Raw genomic sequence first — 6,230 nt, 5'->3', positions numbered from 1 at the left:
AATAAAAACTTTGCACTACTTTGCACATATTAATATTCAGATTTGTGTTGGGCCAGGTAAGTATATTATTCTCTACCATAGCAATACAGTCGCTTCCCGTCTGTCCCTCTGTAAGCTTATGTTACGCCACACACTTGAGCCAACCCCGAGCCAATCCGAGCCAACCCGAGCCAACCTATGTGAGGCCGGCTAATCACTGCCCAGCCGGTCTATCAAAGCCAATGACAGCCACTTACCGCCACTGACAGCGAATCACCGCCAACCGCAGCCTAACAGCGAATCACAGCCCACCTACCGGACGCCTTCGGTAGGGATACAGCTTTAAAAAGCCATGAGAGCTCATTTCGAGAGATATTATTGTACGTAACATGGTGTCAGCAAAAACTATGCCAGTTTGTGTTCTAAATATTAGTTAATCGGTAAATTCAGTGTAAGTAGAAATTGTGACAAGTAAATCAATGCAAATTAATAGTGATATAAATAAACAGTAATAAATACATCAGTGTAAGCAAAAACTAATGTGTTGTAAATAGTATTAAATATAAATCAGTGATTATTATTGCGAGAATGATTAATAAATAAATTGGAGCGATTATACTGCTTGCTGGTTTTATTTAACCCCACTGCTTCATCTCAGAAGTGGGATAGATAAGGAAGGCTATGTGGCATAATCGCGCCGATTCGGAAAAGACGGGCTGCTTTGTTTGTCCGCAATGATAGAACAAATCACCACGTGAAAAATCATGTAAAACGAGCGGCAAGAAGACACTTCTGCGGCCCGGAAAATCCTTAGAAGAATTTTGGAAAGAGATATTCATCTGCAGTGTTTATGGTTTCGACACTCGATGTCAACCTTCCACAGCTACGTAGACATGTTAACCGAGGTATGATCCATCCATTACTCATTTCAAATTTTGATCCCGTTTATAATGATATTAATGCATAGTGTAAAATACGCAGCATCTCACTGAGGATACCCGCAATTTGAATTCGCAGTTTAATTCTAGAAAACATACTTGGTGTCTTAGTTGAAGTGCTTCCCAACCACGCATGCTGTTTTTCCTATGTGGAAAACCATAAGAGTGCTATATCACCATACCGCTACAATAAAAAAAAAAAAATATTATATGAGAGGTATCATGTTGTCTAAAACTAAGGAAAAAGAACTAAAAATCAGGCATAAATGTTTAAAAAAAAAGACAGCATTATTTTTGAGTTGTCCGTAAATAAATAAATACCTGTACGTAAAACTTAACAAGTAATTTTAAAAATAGTTTTCTAAAAAACCCCTGACTTGCGGTTTGCACCGCACCTTTTTCAGCCCGACACATTAAAGCGCATAAAATCCGCAACTTGAGTTTTTTTTATTAAGTATTTTATGTACTTGGTGACACACGCCATCAAGACGAATGAGTATCATTTATCAAAATTGGTTAAGTTGTCGAGTAGTTACGCAACAGACATACATATTTCAGGTCAAACAGTAACCCTTCCTTTAAGCTTCGCGTAAGTTAACAAAAATATCTAGTAATCGATGATAGCAGTTTTCAGACTACCCGCATATCTCAGCCAGAATATTTTTTTTTGAAACAAGCTTTGACGTAATTTTTTTTTCATATTTGTAAACGGTTCAGTCGTAGTGTAATTCTAAGGTTAATTTTTTTTAAGTCGGTGATATTCCCGCCGCAGTCATACAGACTACAGAGGGCAGGTGTGAGATACGTATAAATGATTTTGATGGGCACAATGATATCAGATATTATCTTAAGAGTCAATTGCTAAACAGTTTCAGTGTGCTCAAACTCTGTTTTACATATTATCATATTTTACGTTGACTGTGGAGTTTCTTGTGAAATTAATTTTTATCTGGTGTTAGATTGTTGTAAAATGAATATAGATCTTTATAAGAGGGAGAGACGTCCTTCATAAACCAACCGGAAGCTACTTGTATTTAAACGATATTGTGTTCAAAGTTATCTTTCTTTTCTCGGAACTTTTGGCGAGTCCGTGAAGTGCAAGTGTCACCACCTATGATTGGTCACCACTTAGCGGCTTTGTTCTGTGGCCTGACGCCAGCAGTCGGTGCGAGGTACCTCATCATGGAGTGCAGGGTTGCAGCCAGCGGGTACCTATATGCCGCCGCAACATTGCCTGTTCGGGAGTGCTCATTTATGTTGTATGGTATGACTTCATTTTTTATATATTATTATACTAAAGGTAGTGTTCATGATGTTGGTACGTGTTGTAACTTAGCACAGTAAGTAAATCTTACTCGCATACGGCTCTAGACGTAGTCTCACATAATGTACGAGCCAGTGTATTGGTACGAGTAAATAGTGTAATGACGGCAGAATCAGGCACTTTAGGAAACGAATTAGTAATAACCATTACTAGTTAGACATCCTTATGGTTTTGATAATACTTGTGTTACCTGAAAAAAAAGAGTAGTGCTTGTATGTACAACACATGTAACGTACTTTTGCTGACAAGTTTTCAACCGAGTAAATTTAATCTCATTCTACCTTAGATTTTTCGGTTTAAATGGTAATCTTTGTTTTGAACCATATGATTTAGCCATGTGTCCTTCATGTTAGCCAGGTGGACCATAAATACCGTCAAAAAATTTTACTAAGCCGACTAGACTGACGTTTTACATAATTAGATCTAGTTCAGTTTGTGCTATACGCCTACCTGGTTATGTACGAGTAGCTGAAATAGTAGAAATGGATAGAACACTGTTATTATTTGACTAAAGATCCTGTATTGCCTAAATTCAATCATGAGCTACCTACGAATATGCATAGATATTAGATACCAAAAGCCTAAACTTTTTGTAGCCAAGCCTAACTTTTTGTAGCCAAGCCTAACTTTTGTAGCCAAGCCTAACTTTTTGTAGCCAAGCCTAACTTTTTGTAGCCAGCCTAACGGTTTTGTAGCCAAGCCTAACCTTTTTGTAGCCAAGCCTAACTTTTTTGTAGCCAAGGGGGGGGGCCCAGCCTAACTTTTTGTAGCCAAGCCTAACTTTTTGTAGCCAAGCCTAACTTTTGTAGCCAAGCCTAACTTTTTGTAGCCAGCCTAACTTTTTGTAGCCAAGCCTAACTTTTTGTAGCCAAGCCTAACTTTTGTAGCCAAGCCTAATTTTTTGTAGCCAAGGCCTAACTTTTTGTAGCCAAGCCCTAACTTTTTGTAGCCAAGCCTAACTTTTTGTAGCCAAGCCTAACTTTTTGTAGCCAAGCCTAACTTTTTGTAGCCAAGCCTAACTTTTTGTAGCCAAGCCTAAGTTTTTGTAGCCAAGTCTAAGTTTTTGTAGCCAAGTCTAAGTTTTTGTAGCCAAGTCTAAGTGTTTGTAGCCAAGTCTAAGTTTTTGTAGCCAAGTCTAAGTTTTTGTAGCCAAGTCTAAGTTTTTGTAGCCAAGTCTAAGTTTTTGTAGCCAAGTCTAAGTTTTTGTAGCCAAGTCTAAGTTTTTGTAGCCAAGTCTAAGTTTTTGTAGCCAAGTCTAAGTTTTTGTAGCCAAGTCTAAGTTTTTGTAGCCAAGTCTAAGTTTTGTAGCCAAGTCTAAGTTTTGTAGCCAAGTCTAAGTTTTGTAGCCAAGTCTAAGTTTTCGGTAGCCAAGTCTAAGTTTTCGGTAGCCAAGTCTAAGTTTTCGGTAGCCAAGTCTAAGTTTCGGTAGCCAAGTCTAAGTTTTCGGTAGCCAAGTCTAAGTTTCGGTAGCCAAGTCTAAGTTTCGGTAGCCAAGTCTAAGTTTCGGTAGCCAAGTCTAAGTTTCGGTAGCCAAGTCTAAGTTTCGGTATTCGGTAGCAGTACTTACATCTCATTGCTCGTTAAAACATTTACATGCAGGAATTTAAGTAAGATTCCTATAAGGGGTAATAGCACTCACAGCAAGTAGCTATTTACTTCAACTTTACCGCCGGTTAGTCTTTCAAAAAAAAAAAAAATCTTAAAAGTAAGACATGGAAAATAATAAAATTCTTACTGAAACGGTAATAATTTTGATGAATATTGAGATTTCTGTCTCGGTTTTATAGTTAGATAAGATCGCAGGTTGAATCACAAACCAATAGCATTGGATTAGGATTTTACAGAGTTCATGTTAACCAGTGATCACATAATATGACCCTTCCGTAAGATAGCGAAAGGTTATCGCTTATGATCAGTATACAGGTTGGTTATTATAATATGTTGTTTTCGAAATTTGTGATAGGATAAAGCTAACTAGATAATGTAACTTTGTATGACAGGGGGATTTAGTTATTTAGCGGCAAGTCCCCACAAGCTTTGCAACAAAAGTAAACACTGATAACATTTACCCTGGTACATTCTTGTAACTAAGCTGGTAGGCATTGGTAGGTCCTGAAGTATTAAGGGGCTTGGAGGCTACAAATTATTTACATGCCTGGGTGCAGCAGACTCCTTAATTGCCATATCACAGTGCTTACGGTTCCTATATTGCCAACTATTCCTATAAATAACGTGAAACCGAAGATCTCGTTGAGCTATTGCCTACTAGAAAGTTAACCAAACGTTTTCCCATTGCGGGAGCAATCATTGTTTCAGGACGGCCGAATGTTACGCCACACACTTGAGCCAACCCGAGCCAATCCGAGCCAACCCGAGCCAACCTATGTGAGGCCGGCTAATCACTGCCCAGCCGGTCTATCACAGCCAATGACAGCCACTTACCGCCACTGACAGCGAATCACCGCCAACCGCAGCCTAACAGCGAATCACAGCCCACCTACCGGACGCCTTCGGTAGGGATACAGCTTTAAAAAGCCATGAGAGCTCATTTCGAGAGATATTATTGTACGTAACATGGTGTCAGCAAAAACTATGCCAGTTTGTGTTCTAAATATTAGTTAATCGGTAAATTCAGTGTAAGTAGAAATTGTGACAAGTAAATCAATGCAAATTAATAGTGATATAAATAAACAGTAATAAATACATCAGTGTAAGCAAAAACTAATGTGTTGTAAATAGTATTAAATATAAATCAGTGATTATTATTGCGATGAATGATTAATAAATAAATTGGAGCGATTATACTGCTTGCTGGTTTTTATTTAACCCACTGCTTCACTTAATAGATCTACACAACGGATTTGAATGCGGATTTTAACCGACTTCAAAAAGGAGGAGGTTCTTAATTCTCATCTGTTTTTTTTAGGTTTTCGTATCTCAAAAAGAAAAACGGAACCCTTACAGAATCACTTTGTTGTCTGTCTGTCAGTCAAGAAACCTACAGGGTACTTCCCGTTGACTTAGAATCATGAAATTTGGCAGGTAGGTAGGTCTTATAGCAGACATAAGGGAAAAAATCTAAAAACCGTGAATTTAGTGTTACATCACACAAAAAAATTAAATTGTGGTCATGAACTAATAATTAGTATTTTCAATTTTCGAAGTAAGATAACTACATCAAGTGGTATCATATGAAAGGGGCACGTGCCCTGATAAGAACCTTTGCATTCTAAAACAGATTTTTATTTATTTTTATGCATCATAGTTTTTGAATTATCGTGCAAAATGTCGAAAAATACGACTGTAGTACTTACGGAACTCTCGGTGTGCGAGCCTGAGTCGCTTTTGGCCAGTTTATTTTTATTTTTTATGTATGTTCCCCGATTACTCGAAGACGCCTGGACCGATTTTAAAAATTCTTATTTTGTTTGAAAAAAACAGGAAAGACAGATGTACAGAGGGCATCAAAAGAGTCTGTAGTGTGTAACGCATTAGCTTAATATAAGGAATATTCAAGTGTATTTAAGATTACTATTATACGAACTTTCAATCAGAACAGTCGTGTTTAAATAAGCCCTACCTACCTATCACGCTCACCTCATTGGCGACGCGTCGCAGGGAGCCGTTTGATCCATTGAACTTAAAACATGCGCTGCAGGGTTAGCATGGGCGGGGATATAATTTTCTCCCCGGGGAAAGGATAAAATCTTTATCCCCTCCGACAGCTTTATCCACTCTCCGAGCATGGGCTCACGGGTGGATATAATTATCCACCAGTGAATAAAACGGGGGACTTTTCGGTTTTTGGATCTTTTCCTTTACCTTTATTGGGTTAATGGTAATTGGTATTTGGGACCTATGTTGGGTTTATGTTGGGGTTCCCAACCATATTCCAAACATAACCCAAACACAACCCAAACATAACAGAAACACAACCCAAACATAACCCAAACACAACCCAAACATAACCTAAACCCAACAGGTACCGC

General features: G+C 38.2%; 1 long non-coding RNA gene across 1 annotated transcript; it reads left to right on the top strand.

Annotated features, from left to right (window-relative positions):
- Positions 1-1,632: 1,632 nt before the first annotated feature.
- On the top strand, positions 1,633-5,049 carry LOC138404029 (uncharacterized). Its single transcript, XR_011238128.1, has 2 exons — positions 1,633-2,181; positions 4,558-5,049. It is a non-coding gene; the product is annotated as an uncharacterized lncRNA (long non-coding RNA).
- Positions 5,050-6,230: the final 1,181 nt, after the last annotated feature.

The sequence above is a fragment of the Maniola hyperantus genome, chromosome 24 (genome assembly GCF_902806685.2).
Source record: "Maniola hyperantus chromosome 24, iAphHyp1.2, whole genome shotgun sequence".
In the NCBI taxonomy this organism is placed as follows: domain Eukaryota; kingdom Metazoa; phylum Arthropoda; class Insecta; order Lepidoptera; family Nymphalidae; genus Maniola; species Maniola hyperantus.
This window is presented reverse-complemented; position numbering and strand designations above follow the sequence as displayed.